This window comes from Nicotiana tabacum, chromosome 10, assembly GCF_000715075.1.
Source record: "Nicotiana tabacum cultivar K326 chromosome 10, ASM71507v2, whole genome shotgun sequence".
NCBI classification, from domain to species: domain Eukaryota; kingdom Viridiplantae; phylum Streptophyta; class Magnoliopsida; order Solanales; family Solanaceae; genus Nicotiana; species Nicotiana tabacum.
This window is the reverse complement of record NC_134089.1, coordinates 2,755,913-2,773,379: the sequence shown is the minus strand read 5'-3', so window position 1 is coordinate 2,773,379 and position 17,467 is coordinate 2,755,913. Positions and strand designations below refer to the sequence as shown.

The 17,467-nt window shown below is 40.9% G+C and overlaps 1 pseudogene; it reads right to left on the bottom strand.

Moving 5' to 3' along the window:
- LOC142164829 (subtilisin-like protease SBT4.15) overlaps positions 1 to 4,896 on the bottom strand; it is a 9,859-nt pseudogene extending 4,963 nt beyond the window's left edge.
- Positions 4,897 to 17,467: the final 12,571 nt, after the last annotated feature.

Sequence of the window (17,467 nt, the reverse complement as noted above, 5' to 3'; positions counted from 1 at the left end):
CAAATAGTTACCAGTCGAGCATTCAAATGGTTCCATATGAGGCATTATATGGAAGGCGATGCCATTCGCCAGTTGGGTGGTTCGAACCGGGAGAGGCTCAGTTGTTGGGCACAGACTGAGTACAGGATGCCTTGGATAAGGTCAAGATTATTCAGGATCGACTTCGCATAGCTCAGTCCAGGCAGAAGAGTTATGCCGACCGTAGAGTTTGTGATGTTGCATTCATGGTCAGGTGAAGTAACTAGTGCTGAAGTCGTAGCCTGACTCCTCTGCTGAACTGGACCTCCCAAGAAGCGGGGACACTGCCTCCTGGTATGACCAAGCTCCCCACACTCGTAGAAACCCCGATCTGACAATGGTGGTGGGGACTGGGCCGGGCCCCGAGAACCAGGATACCTGCTAAAAGAACTCGGTGCAGACGAACCCTGAACTGATGGTGCATGAGACGAACTTTGAGCTGGAAGGGCACTGAGAGATGACTGACCCTGATGAGAACTGTATGAACCATGGCTGGATGATACACCACGGTGGACTGGACGAGCCATCTGAGCATGCCTATAAGGACGACCCCTGCTGTGGTAGGACTTCCCCCCAGAAGGTACACCACCGAAACCACCCGAACCTTGAGGCCTCTTGGACTCCCTCTCACCATGCTCCTAGCTACGGACCATCTCTATCTGCTGACCAATATCAACCACCTCGTCAAAAGTAGCACCAGACACTCTCTCCCGAGTCATAAGCAGCCGCCGAGCCTTCACATAAGAGATAACCCTGCTGGTAGAATGGCCAGTAGTCCCCTTCCACTCTAATCGAGGCAACCCCGGCAAGGCTAAGGTCACCATTTTGGCATGACAATCCAATACAGCATGATAAGGTGACAGCCAATCCATACCTAAGATGACATCAAAATCTGCCATATCGAGAAGTAGGAGATCTATGCTAGTCTCAAGACTCCTAATAGTAACCAAACACGAATGATAGATACGATCTACTATGATAGAATCTCCGACAGGTGTGGACACATAACAGGAGCACTCAAAGAATCATGAGGCACAACCAGATTTGAAGCAAAGTAGGATGACACGTAAGAATAAGTAGAGCCCAGATCAAATATAACTAAAGCATCTCTATGGAAAACTGGGATAATACCTGTGATAACAACGTCAGATGACTTAGCCTTAAGCCTTACTGGAAAGGCATAAAATTGGGGCTGGGCCCCACCACTATGAATCGTGTCCCAGGGACGGCCTCTAACTGGCTGGCTTCCACCTCTAACGGCCTAACCTCCATGTCTAATGGCCTGACCTCCACCTCTCGCTGGCTGAGCGGGCGGTGAAGCAGCTGGTGCCGGGACCATGGCATGAGAATCCTGCTGCTGTAAGTTGCCTGGTGCCTGAGGGTAAAATCTAGCAATGTGCTTCGAATCACCATAATTATAATAGGATCTAGGTTGGTGTGACTACTGACCCTGACGACCTGAGTAACCACCCTGTAAAATCTGTAGAGGAGGTGCACTAATAGGAGCTAGTGGTGTACTATAGGCCAGTTGATCGGGATGAGACATATGAGGGTCGCGACCATCTGAAGCACTGAGTGAAATGACTTGGAGCGCTGAGTGAAACGTCCTAGGAGGATGGCCTCTACCAAAATTACCCCTGCCTCCAAACGAGGTGCCACTGAACCCACCGGAATAACGAGGCCTCTTATCATACCCCTTCCCTCTCTTTTGTACAAGAACCACCTCAATCCGCCTAGTAACATTAGCAGCCGTCTGAAAGGAAATCTCACCCTCGGTCTCCTTGGCCATATGTATCCTGATAGGGTGAGTGAGTACATCAATAAACCTTCTCACCCTCTCTCACTCAATAGGAAGCAAAAAAAGAGCATGACGGGCTAAATACACAAAACGGGTCTCATACTGAGTAACAGTCATACTGCCCTGCTGAAGGCGCTCAAACAGCCTGCGGTAATCCTCTCTTAGTATGATAGGGAGAAACTTCTCTAGAAATAGCTGTGAGAACTGCTCCCAAGTAAGTGTAGGCGACCCAGCTGGTCTGGTCAACATGTAATCTCTCAACCACCTCTTGGCGAAATCCGTCATCTGAAACACAGCAAAATCTCATTAGTCTCAACTATACCCATGTTCCGCAGCACCTCATGGCAGCAGCCAAGATAATCCTATGGGTCCTCAGAAGGTACACCACTGAAGTGAATTGGAAAGAGCTTAGTAAACATGTCCAATCTCAATAAGCCCTCAGAAGACATGGCGGGACTATCACCGGCCTGGGCCGTAACAACTGGCTGAGCTACCTCAACTGGCTGCTGAAGTCTGATACTGGGGAGCCATCTACTCCGGAGTATGAGTAATGGGGGTTTGTGCTACTCCCCCAGCCTGAGAGATGGTTGGTGCCACAAGAAATGTACCGGCCTAGGCCACACTCTCTATAAGGCCCACTAAATGGACTAAAGCGTCCTGAAGCACTGAGTGGCAATGAACTCCTACGGGACCTGAGCTGGTCCAACAGGTACAGTTTGAGCTAGAACTTCCTCATCAAAATCCACCTGAGGCTCCACTGCTGGTGCTGCTGCTCGAGCTCTAAGCTGAGCTCTGCCTCGGCCTCTTGCGCGACCTCAGCCTCGTCCTCTGCCCCTAGCAGGAGCTGCTACTGGGGGCTCCGCCTGCTGTCCAGCTGAAAATCCAGTACGCATTCTTGCCATCTTCTAGAGAACAAGAGTAGAAGAGTTCAATTATCAATGAGAGAATAAAATCACACGACAAAGATGAATAGAAGTGAAATTGTTCCTAAACTCCGTAGCCTATGGAAGATAAGTATAGACATCTCTGTACCAATCCTCCAGACTCTACTAAGCCTGCTCGTGACTCATGAGACGTAGCTAACCTAGTACTCTGATACCAACTTGTCACGACCAGAATTCCCACCTTCGGGACCGTGATGGCGCCTAACATTTCACTTGCTAGGCAAGCTACCGTTAGAGTAATTCCTTTACTAATTTAAAACTCTTTGAACAATTTAACCAATCAGATAGAAATCAAGCTAAAATAAAGTACGAAATAACATAAAAATCCAATATCTAGTACAACATGGATCTGGAGTCACAAGTACACGAGCTTCTACAAATAAAGTCTGAAATAAATACAACTGTCTCGAATGAGATGAACATTAAATAAGGAAGGAGGAAGGGGACTTCAAGGTCTGCGGACGCCAGCAGATCTACCTCGAGTCTCCAAATAAGCTAATCCGCGCTGATGCGCCTCACGGATAGCTGGGACCAGTACCAAAATAATTACAAGAAGTGCAGAATATAGTATGAGTACAACCAACCCAATGTATTCCGTAAGTGTCGAACCTAACCTCGATAAGGTAGTGACGAGGCTATGACAAGACACCCACGTAATTAAACCTGTACATACGAAAATATACGCACAACATAACAACAAATAAGGATTTAACATGTACTATTGGGAGGGGAAATGCAAAAGGGTTACAAAATACGGTGACTACAACAGGGAATGACAACATGAAATAGTCAATAAACCTTCAGCCAATGAGACGGATAAACATAATGAATATAAACTACACGACATAACCCTTCGTGCTTTCACCCTCAACCTCACCATGAAACAATAATAATGGCACGACATCACCCTTCGTGCTTTTACTCTCAATCTCTCCATAAAATGATAATTAAGGTCAATCCTGATTTGACATATGGAGAAGAATCAATCCAAATCTTAACGCGTGAGTTAAAGGAGCTTAGAAACAAGATCATCCCCTTAGTAAAATTTCTTTGGAAAAATCATTCTGGCGAAGAAGCTACCTGGGAGCGAGAATAGGATATGCGAGTTCAATAACCACATTTGTTTAGGGACTAGTACCAGGTAAATTTCGTGACGAAATTTATTTAAAGGGGAGAGAGTTGTAACACCCCAAATTTTTACTAATATTTGCATTTTTGATTGAGCATCTTTATAATGAGCAGATATTTTTACTTCGCACTTCCTAAACATGAAATTTATAATACATGAAAATTCCTTACTTTAGGTGGTGTTAATATTGACAAAGAAGTTCCATGTTGTTGCTATATGTAACACTTAATATTATTTTGATGAATTATTATTAAATACATTATAATTAAATTTTTGGGCTGCCAACCTTGTATTTATCTAAGGATATTTAGTAGTTGGGCAGCCATTTTTATTTCATATATATCCAAAAATTTTAAAGATAACTTTGATTGACTTAGTCTTCCACAAACTCCCCATTTTTATTCTTTCAACAAAAAAAAAACCCTACCCTCTCTCCTTATTATCACCTGAAAACTTCATGAAAACCACCATAAATTTTCACTAAACCAACCAGCAAAATTCGTTCTTGGTGAAACTCAAGTTGCTCCTCTCTTTTGTGGAAAGTTACTAAACCCGTTTTTAAACTAGACAGCTATTAGTTGTTTCTTCATATCTTTTTGTATAGAGTTCTGTTTTAAGTGATGTAAGACTTTCTGGAAAGCTAATTCATAGATATATAACTCTTATGAAGGAACCTAAATCTGGTTTGTCTTTTGATTACCCGAATATAGGTGATAAAGTACAGGGAAGGTGCTTCCCAGATTTTCTGTTTTACAAACCCTCCATATACTACTGTTAGTAAGTTTAGCATAACCTTTTGTACAAAATTGATATGGGGATGATTCAAGATATTCTGCATAATCTTTTGTACAAAATTGATATAGGGGTGATTCAAGATATTCTGAAACGCTAAGATACTCATCTACAACTGTAAAGAAGACCACACAGTCTAGTTTGTCCTTTTTCATCTTCAAATCTGAGTCACAACACCAGACAGTGATGCTGTCCAGAATTTCTGTTTCAAACATTTTTGGTAATTTTTACCAATATCATGTTTAGTTTGATATGTTAAATTACTGAACTTATATAGATATTTTATTATGTATTTAAGGTATATATATCCTTGTAAAAGCTAAGGGGAAGTGTTTGAGGAAGTTGACGGATTTGGTTTGTCTAGGGCGTAGACGATTCGAACGTCCTCAAGTTGTGTTTGAACTATTTTGTGGTAAAACACCAAGGTTTGTATATAAATTTTTTACTCTTTTTACTTGCTGGAATATTTTGAAATAACGTGATATTTTTTTTTGTCTTCAATTAATAGCATTGTATTCGTGTTATATTAAGTATTGCAAGATATTTACTAAATCGCCCACTCGTACGGATTGTTTGATCATTTTTCATTCTTTTTGGGACTTTGTCCTTCTTATGGCAGTGACTTTGTCACTTATCTTGGCATGCTTCTTGATTTGGATCTTTTGTCATCTTGACTTTGGATTTGTAGTTCGTCTTAAATTATGGAACTTGTCCGTGTGAAGTATGAACTAGGAAGCCATTATTAATATGGTTCTTGATTCTCTTGACTACTGGGTTTTGACCCTACTTGATTTGGGGATTCGGTCTATCTTGATATCTGATTATGCTTAGTATGATGGCATGACGTACATATTGGGCAAAAAAAAAAGAATATTTGACAAGTTTTCTTGGATTGATAGTATACACTTTTTCAACTCTTGAATCTTGAATATTGTTATTGATATTTGGAAACACTTTAAGGGTTGATATTTGATACTTTTGATATATTTGTTCACTTGTTTTAAATTATGCTTCATTTGAGCTACCTATGACTGCAAATGGGAATTGGAGAAGTTAATGGCTCCAAGCCCAAAGTTTATACGCCACTAAGCTTTATGCTTATGCTTAGCGATAGTTATTTTCTATCGTAGGTAATGTACGGAATAAAATTTGAAGACGGCCTTATGAAGTACTCTTTTTGGGAGAACTTATGGAGATCATATTTGCATATGCACCATGATTTTGTATATTTTTGGGACTTTTACATGATATATATGTCACACTTATGTATGTTATTTGGAAGCTTGGATATTAAGACCAAAATCTTGTAACTTGAATTTGGTAACTTATTTCGCTGTTTTAAGAAGTGTTAATAACTCAAGTCTTCTAATATGTTAAATTTACACTTTGTCTTATATACATGTACAAAGGAGAAAACTAGTTTTTCTTTTTTATACCCGATAGTTTAAAATTTATGTACAATACAAACTTGCAGTGATGTCGAATGAAAGTATAATTTTGTTAGGAAGTTGCTTTAACGTATTGATTATTCAAGAAGGGTTGTATCACCTTATGTTAAAATTTTGACATTGTAATTCATTTTTAAAAAATAAAATAAAAATTATGAAGAGTATTTTCGAAAATAAAAATATTACACTTTGGACCTCATCGCATGGGCCTATTTTCGCTACTAAATTATTCTGTATATTCTTTTATTTATATCTTTTTATTGTTGTAAGTAGTAAATTAGATTTATTTCGTAAGTAGTACCCTTCCAAAGGGGTTGCTACAGCCTCCGCAGTGAAGTCTTGAGGATCAACTCCCTTGTGCAATGTCAACCACTTCGGGGTCACCCCATCATGCAATTTGTCCACCAACCATTGGTTTCCTCCTGCTTTTGCTCTGTCTCTGTAAACCTAATCAAAGGGTTCCTCTTGTTCAGCTTCGGGGACATGTTTTTGCTTAATTTCATTGTGTTCCGAATCTATTTTATTCCCAAAATACCTATAAATTCGACCAACAATGTCAAAAGCTCATATAGACATTTAAAACGATGTATTAAGAAGTATTTAAGCCAAAACAATGGGCAGAAAGGGTCCTGGGCAGAGCTGTGCAAAGCTACTATTTTTTGCCATTTTGGGGACTGCCAGGAATTGCTCTTCACGTTCGCGTAAGTTCCCTTGCATTTGCGAAGAGAAAACATTATTCGCCCAGAAATAGGCCTTTGCGTCCGCGAGAAGACCATTGCGTTCGCGAAGAGCATTTTTATTGCCCAAAGATACTTTTCTTTCAGGCATTTTTTCAAACAGTTGGTGTGCCTTCTTTTCTTTGTTCATTTTTTAGTTCATTGTAGCACAAATCTTGCCCAATTTTCTTCAATAATAAGACGCTCACACTCAACCAACCTCACATAGCAAGAAACAACAAATTTCACCCCCAAGGTTAACATTTAAGACTCAAAATTTTGAACCCTAAGCACAAAACAACCATGGCTGCTCTTCTACCATTTCACACCAAGAAAAGGAAGAAAAAGTAGGAGACTAGAGAGAAAATCACATACCTTGAGAATGGCGAGGGAGATTGCAATGAAATTCAAGATTATGGGGAATTTAGTATTTAATTTGGGGTTCAAGGAGTAGGACGAACTGTTCTTGAGGAAAGAGAGGGATTAAACGTTGATTTCCAGTGTTTAATATTTTTTAAACTTACCTGAGGCTCGCGTTTGCGAGGGTCCTATCGCCTTTGCGAAGGGTTAATGTTGACCAAATAGTCGCGAATGCGACATATGTACCGCGAACGCGAAGGTTTAAAATTTTGTTACCCTTCGCGATCGCGAAGGTCCACCGCGAACGCGAAGCAATGCTTCTGCAATTTCCAACAGCTACTGGTTTTTGGCTGTTCGGTCACCCCGACCTACTCAAATCAACTCCAAAAATTATAAAACATGGAAGATTAGTCCAAATTAATATACAATTTCATTTCTTTCCGGATTTTGACATTCTCTTGGTCCCCCGAACTAGAGTCAAATTTGATCATCTTTTCAATTACACCGGTTGACTCTAATTTCATATTTTTTGTGGCACCACTAACAAGCATGGAGTCGGTTGGCGGATGTTCAATTCTTGATTCCTTGAAATAAAGCTCAATTTCTTCCTCGAAGTTGGACTTTTCTTGAGCTCTTTCCACACACTCAAGTTGATAGGCATAATGGGCCTCAATCAATGATTTCATTTGATCTTCCAAAGTGCGGATAGCCTCATCATTTTGATGTAGTGCTTGTTTTAAGTCCTCGAGTGCCAAGCTTTGCTTATCATCATTTTCAATAATGGCTTCCAACATGAGCATCATCCTCTCATTTTGAGCATTTGAGAGTTCTTCTTGATTTTGATCAAGTGCCAAAGAAGGATTTTCGGCTTCAACCTCTTAGAAAGGTTCTTGGCTATCATTTGCTTCCGAGGCTTTTTGGACCTCTAAAGCTTCAAGCATTTTCCCCATTTGTGAGTTCAACCTTTCAAGCGCTAAATTATTTTGGAGACTATTTTCGAAAAGCTCCTCCAAGGCATTTTGCTCTTTGTTTCCTCCTTCAAGTAGGCATTCCAACATGAGCTTGAACTCTCCATTTTGATCATGCTCAATTTCCTCCACTTCCATATCCCTATACTTTTATCACAAAAAGTAGAATCATCATAGCGGGAGTTCGAGGAAGGGAAGGACAAATAAGCACAATTATCCCAATGGCCATTTTGATTTCCACACTTATCACAAATCCTCCACTCATGGGTTTGCGATTGTGCGCACAATCCGCCTCCGGGAATATTTAAACTATTTTTTCACGGGCGCCATCCTCCACAATAAGGACAAGGGTCATCAAAGTATGAACAACTACCTATCACGACCCGAAATTTCCCACCGACGGGACCGTGATGGCGCCTAACATTTCACTTGCTAGGCAAGCCAACGTTAGAGAATCATAATTACTTATTCCCATTTAGTAATTAACAATAACTAACATGAAATATAATAAGTGCAGAATATCATAAATCTGTATTAATTACTACCACCCGGATCTGGAGTCACAATTCACAAGCATTCTAGAATTTACTACAATAATAGTCTGAAGAAATACAACGGTCTAAATGAAAGAAATAGTAGAACATAAAAGATAGACGGGGACATCAAGGTCTATGAACACCGACAGATCTACCTTGAGTCTTCGGATAGTGGACTAAGAGTAAAATCTCGATCAACCCAAGCCGGTATCAAAATCTGCACAGAAAGTGCAGAGTGCAGTATCAGTATAACCGACCCCATGTATTGGTAAGTGTTGAGCCTAACCTTGACGAAGTAGTGACGAGGCTAAGGCAAGGCACCTACAAATCAACCTGTACAATTTAACAGTGTATATACAAATAACAGAAATGAAGAACTAAACAGGAAATGTCAGGAGGTGAACATGCTGAGGGGAATACAAGATAAAGAACTACAACAGAATGATCACCGGAGTAGTCAATATACCATGAATCAATAGGAATAGTGAATACATTAAGGAAAAATGCACGGCATCACCCTTCGTGCTTTTACTCTCAATCTCACCATAAAATTAATAGAAACGGCATGGCATCACCCTTCGTGCATTAACTCTCATATCATGGCACATCATCACCCTTCGTGATTTTACACTCATAATATGGCACGATATCACCCTTCGTGCATTAACTCTCATATCATGGCACGACATCACCCTTCGTGCATTAACACTCTCCCATACCATACCATAATATAAATCTCAACTTTTAAATAAATACTCGATTACCAAGAGAAAATCCGTAAACATGATAATGACGATCAATTTAACAACACTAGTATAAACATGTAGCAATTAGGAATAAGAAGAGACAAAATAAGAAAACGGAAGAAACATGGAAAAATAGGTAAATTGGCGGCGTATAAGTACTCGTCACCTCACATATATACCGCTCACATGAATTTCACTTTGCAAGTAATCTAAGGTTCCTAATTCCCTCAAGTCAGGGTTAGACACAACATTTAGCTCGCTCCGAAGACCACTTAATTCTCAATAACAGCTTTTCCTTCATAATTCACCTCCAAACCACTCGTATCTATTCAAAAATGACTCAATAATATCAAATATTGCTAAAGAAATCAATTATATTGCATGAATTAAATTTTCCAAAATTTCCTACAAAAAGTTGAAAAATCGACCCCGGTCTCGCTTGGTCAAAATCCGAGGTTCGAACCAAAATGCACTTATCCATTCACCTCCGAGCCCGAATATATAATTAGTTTTGGAATCCGACCTCAAATTGAGGTCTAAATCCTCAAATTCCCAAAATCCCTAGTTTCTATCCTAACCCCTAATTCTACCATGAAAACTCTAAATTTTAAGTTGAATTCTTGTAAGAAGAAATCTCCGTACTCGAATCACGAACATAGGCCAAATAAGCTAGACATCTGATAAGTGGAAATTTTGACTACTTATTAGCGCCTTTTATCTTTCGTTTTAGTCCAAAAATGTCTAATTGTATTCCCGAAAACTGATGAAATATGCTTACCTGTAGGAGTATTGGAAAATGAGTCACTATGATGAAATCAAACTCAAGGAGGAGTGATCTGAACAACGACAAAATTCAGGCATAGAAGCTCAAGTGCGGACCTTAGATTTCTATCTGCGACTGTAGAATGTGAAGGAAAATCAACAGATCCCCAATACAAAGTGCAGATCGCACAATTATTGTGCGGCCGCAGAAGCTGCATAATAGCCAAAGTTCAGAAAGTTTCATTTCAAGCTCAAGATGATTGTGACACCGGGTTTTGGGGGTTCATACAGGTTGCTCGTTATTGGGGTTCGTGTAAATATTATCATTTAGCCTATAAATTCTATTTCATACTATTTAATTAAGGAAAATTATGATTTCACAATACTAAAATGAGTAATTAAGTTGATCAATCACTGTTGACTTGCCAGACGGCGGTATTAGGCATCATCACAACCTTTAGTGGATTTTGGGTCGTGACAGCTTGGTATCAGAGCAATAGGTTCACTTAGGTCTCACGGCGTGGGGCGCTTGTTATCAACTGGGCATCCAGGAGTTGTAGTGGTACTGCAAATGTGGTACATGATGTTTTTCCCTATGTGTTTGGGCATGCTATTATCATCGCGTTATGGAAGGATATTCTTTTGTTCCAGTTCAGTATCTGTATTCCCCATGATTTCGAGACTGTGCACGGATGGCTATGATATCTATGTGTTGTTTTCGCACAATGTTGGTATGATAATAGGGTGCTTGTTTATGTGTCGAGGCAGTGAATGGCTTGAAAGGGGGATTTCTCAGTGCATGATTTAGAGGTTCAGCATTCAATTCCAACAAAGGAAAAGCAATCAGACTGTGGATGTTCAAGCCTTGGTTGATGAAGTGGTGGGACTTGGTATTTTCGAGCATAGTGGAATTCTCATTTGTGATGTGGGTCATCATCCTTGTTTGAATGCATTAAGGTTTGCCAGTATTATGGTCTTCTTCAATTTGCCTTCGAGGCAGGGTGTTGTGAAATGGTTCCTGAGAAGCGGTTGTTAGAGATAGCGGTGTGTAGCAGTTCCGAATCGAATTGGTAATTCTAATGTTGATGGCTCGAGAAAGATGATCTCCCAGGAGGTTTAGAGTTGGTAGCAGTTTATTAGTTCAAGTGCTATAGAGATGGGTTTTGATTTGAGGCAGCATTTGGGCAGTGAAGTATGAGGAAGGACATGGTGGGAGGTCTCGTGGTGGTTAAATTGCTAGCAGGTCAAGTATGAAAAGCAGATGTCAAGAAGTTGCTTAAACAAATGATGGTTTAACCGAAGTAGGGGTCACAGAGTAGCATATAGATTCTGTGGTAGGATAGCCACATACCTTGAGGAAGATTAGAGTGATTTGGGAGGCATGGTGGAAAGTGACTAGGTCCAAAGATTATAATTGGAATAGTGGTTATTGTACGGAGAAGGATTGAATATGGTAGAAAGGAGTTTTCTTGAAATGAAGAGGGGTGTGAAGATTTGATTATCGTTTCGGATGCAACATGACTTCGAGTTTGGAATGTGCTGTCGCACTTTTAGTTGATGTCAATGGGGAATGAACGGACTTGTACAGTTGGTGGGCGAGCATGGGCTCAGGAGAGTTTACTGATTTCGTGGTATTTGTACCTAGTGTAGAGTCATTGAAAGATGTCGGTAAGCAATTTCATAGGTGGGTGATCTCCTGTGAGCAGATTAGTATTTGTGTGATTCTGATGAAGTGTCTGCGACGAGTTATACTTACTACCTGGTAGAAGGTCGAATATGCGATTATGGCTGATAATTCGGGATATTCATGAAAAGATTAATAAGAAACTACAAGAAATTTTGGCGGGTTAAATGTGCGAGATCATGGTAATTGAGAAGGAGGTATCTTGGTGGGTTATAGGTTTATGTAATTGTAGCTTTAAGCTAAGTTGGGAGCCCCATCGTCTACGATTGGATCGTGTGGTTGTCTGCTTGTGCGGTTTCTGGTTATCGATGCGTTGGTGGATTATTTATGACTAAGAAAAGAAAACATGAGGGGTAATTCGATCAAGGAACTTGATGAATGTGTGATATACTTCGTCTTATCGATTCAGGTGTAGGTTTTAGGAAGACTCATAGTTTATGCTTCTTGTGGGTATAATGTACAAGGAAAAGAAATTAGTCAGTTGCTTTTTTGAGAGGGTGTTCATGTGCTAGCAGAGCGTTGGAGTTTGGTTATATTCGGGATCAGGCCAGAGTGGGTGACTCTTGGGTTCAAGATTTATAGTGCAGTGCCTAAGGATTTCGGGTCCGTTGTGTGGTTAAGGGTCGAGTCGTTGCAGTGGATATGAAAGGGGCTTGGAATGTACTATGTTATCATCGGGTAGGTAGTGCAGTATTGGAGTAAAGGAAGAAATAGCTTCAAATTTGCGGAAGGGCTTACAGAATAGGTGTACGAGTCGAAGATGCTATTGTGCGCATGAGGAGAGTATGAGATGTTTCAGAAGTATAGAGACGATGTAGTCTCGTGATGCGGGTCACACGAGATGAGTGCAGATTTGGTTCGTAACATTTTTGAATAGAGCTAATATTATATCTAAGGCAAGTTGAGAGTAAATTACAAGAAGTTGGGTAGGTTAGTAATGGTTGAATCAACATGATTGTGGCAAAGATTAGTTCCTTCAGCGTGTGAAGTTATACACTTGGTTTGTGGTTGTGCGCGCGGGCTTGACAGCCACCACCACTTGATTGATTTGAAAGGTATTTGATTCAAATGGCTTGTGGTGTAAATGAACTCCGGAGGAGGCATGGCTATTTAGATCGCGACTTGAGGTTTGTATTTACTGCGGTTTGGGAATTTAGTTGCATCTTGCTATGGATCTTCTGAAATGAGCTTTGTGAAAGGTTTCTAGCCAATGAAGTGTTTATTCTACTGGTAGTTCAGGGGTTATGATGAACTCTTGTATTCTCGCGTAGCGGCATGATAGGTGCAGTGAACGGCATGTGAATTTGAAAGTTCAGGACCAAGGTTGCGGTTTTATGTGGACAAGAATGTTACGAGCTCGGATGAGCAGGGGAGAATTCAGATGTTCAGGGTAAGCTGGCATTTTCTTTAGTGTCACCCGAGAACAACATTCTGTGTAAGAGGCTTTGTGTATTGATTTGCGAATTCTTGATTTGATTTGCAGAATTAGAATGGTTGGTGGTATGGATGTGTGGACTTTGCTACATGAGTTGAAGGTCGTAGAAGTGTACCCCACGGGAAGATTTGTATAAGTGTGGCATGTTAGTCACTTGATTGTTAAAGATTGAAACCAAGTATGGGGGTTTTTGGTAATATCGTTAATGTGAGAGTTTATGCCTGGAAGGCGCTCTATTCCTTTGGTTGTGAACTGTGAGAGTTTGGTCCAGAGTGGACGGTTGCTCATGTGTGTCATAAATGGGACCATTGTTGATCCTTGGAAGTTTATTGGCCCAGTATGGTATGATCAGAATCGGTTTGAGGTCCGTTGGTGGGTCCAATGCGAATGTGTGCTCTACGTCAGGTCGGATGTGTTCATTCGTAATAGCATTGCTTACGGAGGAGTCGTCGGGCATTGGATGTTATTCCTGTCGTCAGCTATTTCATCTAAATCTCTATTGTGCCATGTGGGTTGTGAGACGGCTTGATTATTCGCACATGTGTTAGGGTCCTATGTAGCTTGTGGTGTTATATAAGCAGGATGGCTCTCGAGATGCAGATCATATATCGCACCTTAGTTGTACTGGGTTTCGTAGCGTATGGCGCTATCCGTCTCCCCAGGATTTGTATTATGCACTTGGCGTGCTTGTGGTCGATATTCGGGCATTTTGTAAGTATAAGCGTTACGGCTTAATGTGTGTTTTCTTCTTGATTATCATGTTTGGATCGGGTAGAATGCTGCCACGAGCATATTATGTGGATCGGGTTTCACGCCGCAATATTGTCTTGTTTGGATCGGGTTGCACGCCACAACAGTGTCATGTTGGATCGGGTTTGCTTACACTTATTTTGTGTGCCTTGTTTTTCATCCTTGAGGTAGGTTTACAGCATCTATTCGGCCGTTTTATTCGTTACGCGGGCTGGGTAGTCCTTTTCCAGAGTTCGTTTTTTCTTATGTATCACATTCGAGTTTGTAGCTTGTTGGCGTATTGTGGGCATCATATGAGATTTTTTTTGGCTTATTGTCTGAGATGGCTTATTGCCTGAGCAGCTTGTACTGGGTGAGACGAGGTTATTGGACCTAGGATCAGTGCGATCGGAGTTATGTAGGGTATATTAAAGAGCAAATATCATTATTCAGTTCAGGATGAGGTAATGGTCCTTGTCGAGAGGAGATACTCCATGATTTGTTGATTCCGCAGGTGGTCATTAGTTTCTACACATCTCTGTTGTCATGGCAGTATTTTGAGAGTTGGAACAGGACTTATATGCGTCATGAGGCGTATTGCGGGCATCAGATTCGTGAAATTCCAGCTATTGTGGTCGGAGGATGTTATTATGAGCAATCGACTTATGTGGTGCATGGTGTGATTTTAGCATAGGTGCATGCTCATGTTTCGGTATACTGCGTGGTGATTGATACAGTGTTCTTATGTTGAAAACAGGTTTTATAGCTTATTTACTAAATAAAAAGGAGGATCTTCAGTCTTACTCGAGCTAATGTGTTCAACTGGATTGTGGTGGCACGGGTAGGTGCACGAGGTGTTAAACAGTGATTTTGGAAAACTCTGGAGTAGTCCTTAGCACGTTCGAGGACGAACATGTATTTTTGTGGGGGAGAATGTAATGAACCGACCAATCATTTTGAGCTCCAGCACGTCGTTCACCGGTTTGAGGCCTTAAGTAGCTTCACTTCAGGTATTATGACTTGTACGTGTGGTCGGAGTTGAATTTCGGGAAGTTCAGAGTTGATTTGGAAAGAACATTCTAATTTCGTAAGCTTTAGGTTGGAAGAATTGACTAAGGTTTGACTTTTGAGTAAACGACCTTGCAATCAGGATTTGAAGGTTCCAATAGGTTCGTATGGTGATTTCGGACTTAGACATATGTTCAGGTTGAGTATCGGATCACCCGGGAGCATTTCGACGCTTATTATGGAAAGTTAACATTTTGAAGGCTTAAGAATTTCCTAAGTTTGGTTTGAAGTGGGATTTGGTGTTATCAATGTCCGTTTGGGATTCCGAGCCTTGGAATGGGTTCGTATTGTGATTCATGACTTGTACGCAAAGTTTGGCGTCATTCCGGAATGTTTTGGTATGGTTCGGATACGTTCGTCGAAGTTTGAAGGTTGGAAAGTTGAAAGAAAGGTTTTGGCCGTTGATTTGTAATTTTGATGTTGTTTGACGTGATTCGGGATTTTGACTAAGTCTTTATCGTGTTGTAAGATGTGTTGGTTTGTTTGGATGGGGTCCTGGGGGCTTCGGGTGCGAATCGGATTGGAAACGGATCGAGTTTGGACTTGAAAGAACTGCTGAAGCTTAAGGCTTCTTGTGCGATAGCACCTGTGAGGTTATGGCCGCAGGTGCGAGACCGCAGAAGCAGACCAGGGATCGCAGAAGCGGTAGGGAGTGAGGCTGGATGAGATTCACAGGTGCGAGGATTTTGCCGCACCTGTGGGCTCAAAGATACAGGCGGAGAAGCGCAGAAGCGGAAGTGGTTTGGAGCTGGTTGATCACTGGTACGGGTGTTGTAGCGCACCTGCGGAGCCGCAGGTGCGGTCATTGGCGCGCAGGTGCGGATGTTTTTCACAGGTGCAGATGCACACTTGCAGTTGGATGGCCGCAGAAGCGAAAAAAGATGGCCTTGGGGGAAACTGCATCTGCAAGGAAGCTTCCGCATATACGAAAAGGTCGAAGGGCAGTGTGTTCTTTTAAAACGGGGGTTTGGCTCAATTTCATTTCGTCCATGGGGGCCAATTTTGGAGCAAGTTTGGAGTGTCATCTTCATCATCTATTATGGGGTAAGTGATTTCTCCATATTGTGAGTTAAATACATGGTTTATATATGAATTTAAGCATGAGAAATTGTAGAAATTTGGGATTTTGGTGGAAAAACCTAGAAATTGGTGTTTTTGGATTTGACCACGATTTTGGAAATGGAATTGGGAATAAATTATATATTTGAGTTTGTGGTGTTATGGATAAAGTTTATCTTCAAAGAGTTTTGGAATTCGGGCACGTGGGCCCGATGGTTGATCTTATTTACTTTTAGAAAGGAGTTGGGGATTTTTATGAATTGATTAATTATAAGTATTGGAGTATATTTTGATTGAGTTGCACATTGTTTAACTAGTTACGGATCGTTTTGCTTTGAGTTAAGGTGCTAGAGAGGCGTTCGATCCGATCATAAAACTTCAGAGCGAGGTAAGTCTCCTGTCTAACCTTGTGAGGGAGAAACTACCCCTAGGTGATATTTATTGTTATGTGCAACTAGTTGTGAGTACTACGTATGCACGAGTTGACGAGAGTCCGTACGTAGCTAAAGCATATTTATGTCCGGGTAGACTTAGGACTTTATCATATAATAATTGAATTATTTGAACTCGTTCTACTGGCCTAATTAATTAATGTTATAATCGAATTTGATTTAGAAATAAATATATGTATTATAGGCCGAGCCTTAACACTTTGAGTTGTGGGCGAGTTATTTTAGAAACGGTAAAGATTATATTCGCTCTATGCTCATGTACTGTATTGTAAACACGTGTCTTGTAATTCGGTAACTTCCTTCCTTTCTTGTGGAGCGGGACGAACGCCTAGGCAGTATAATAGATGCATCTATGGTTCGTGCCGCTCAACCCTCGGCAGTGTACACATTATTCTGGATTGGGCCAAACGACCTCGGCAGAATCGTGCGTTATATCGCTAGTAGTCCGAATATTCACGAGATAAAACTTTCATTGATGCCCGGTACTTTATGGTATTCCTTATTTATTTGATATTGACACTCTGCATTTTCTGAGATATTAAGGTAGAATACAAAATCGAGGAATTTATACTTTAAAAGAAATATTTGGAAGATTATGAAATTTACAGATTTACCCCACTATGGATGTGCACTTCATATCTGTCATGAATTATTATACTATTTTATTGGACCTCTAGTAAGTGTCGATGTCGATCCCTCATCACTACTTCTCCGGGATTAGGCTAGATACTTACTAGGTACGCGTTGATTTACATACTCATGTTGCACTTCTGCACTAAATGTGCAGGATCTGACAGGTTCATTTGGTGCTCATCTTGGTGCG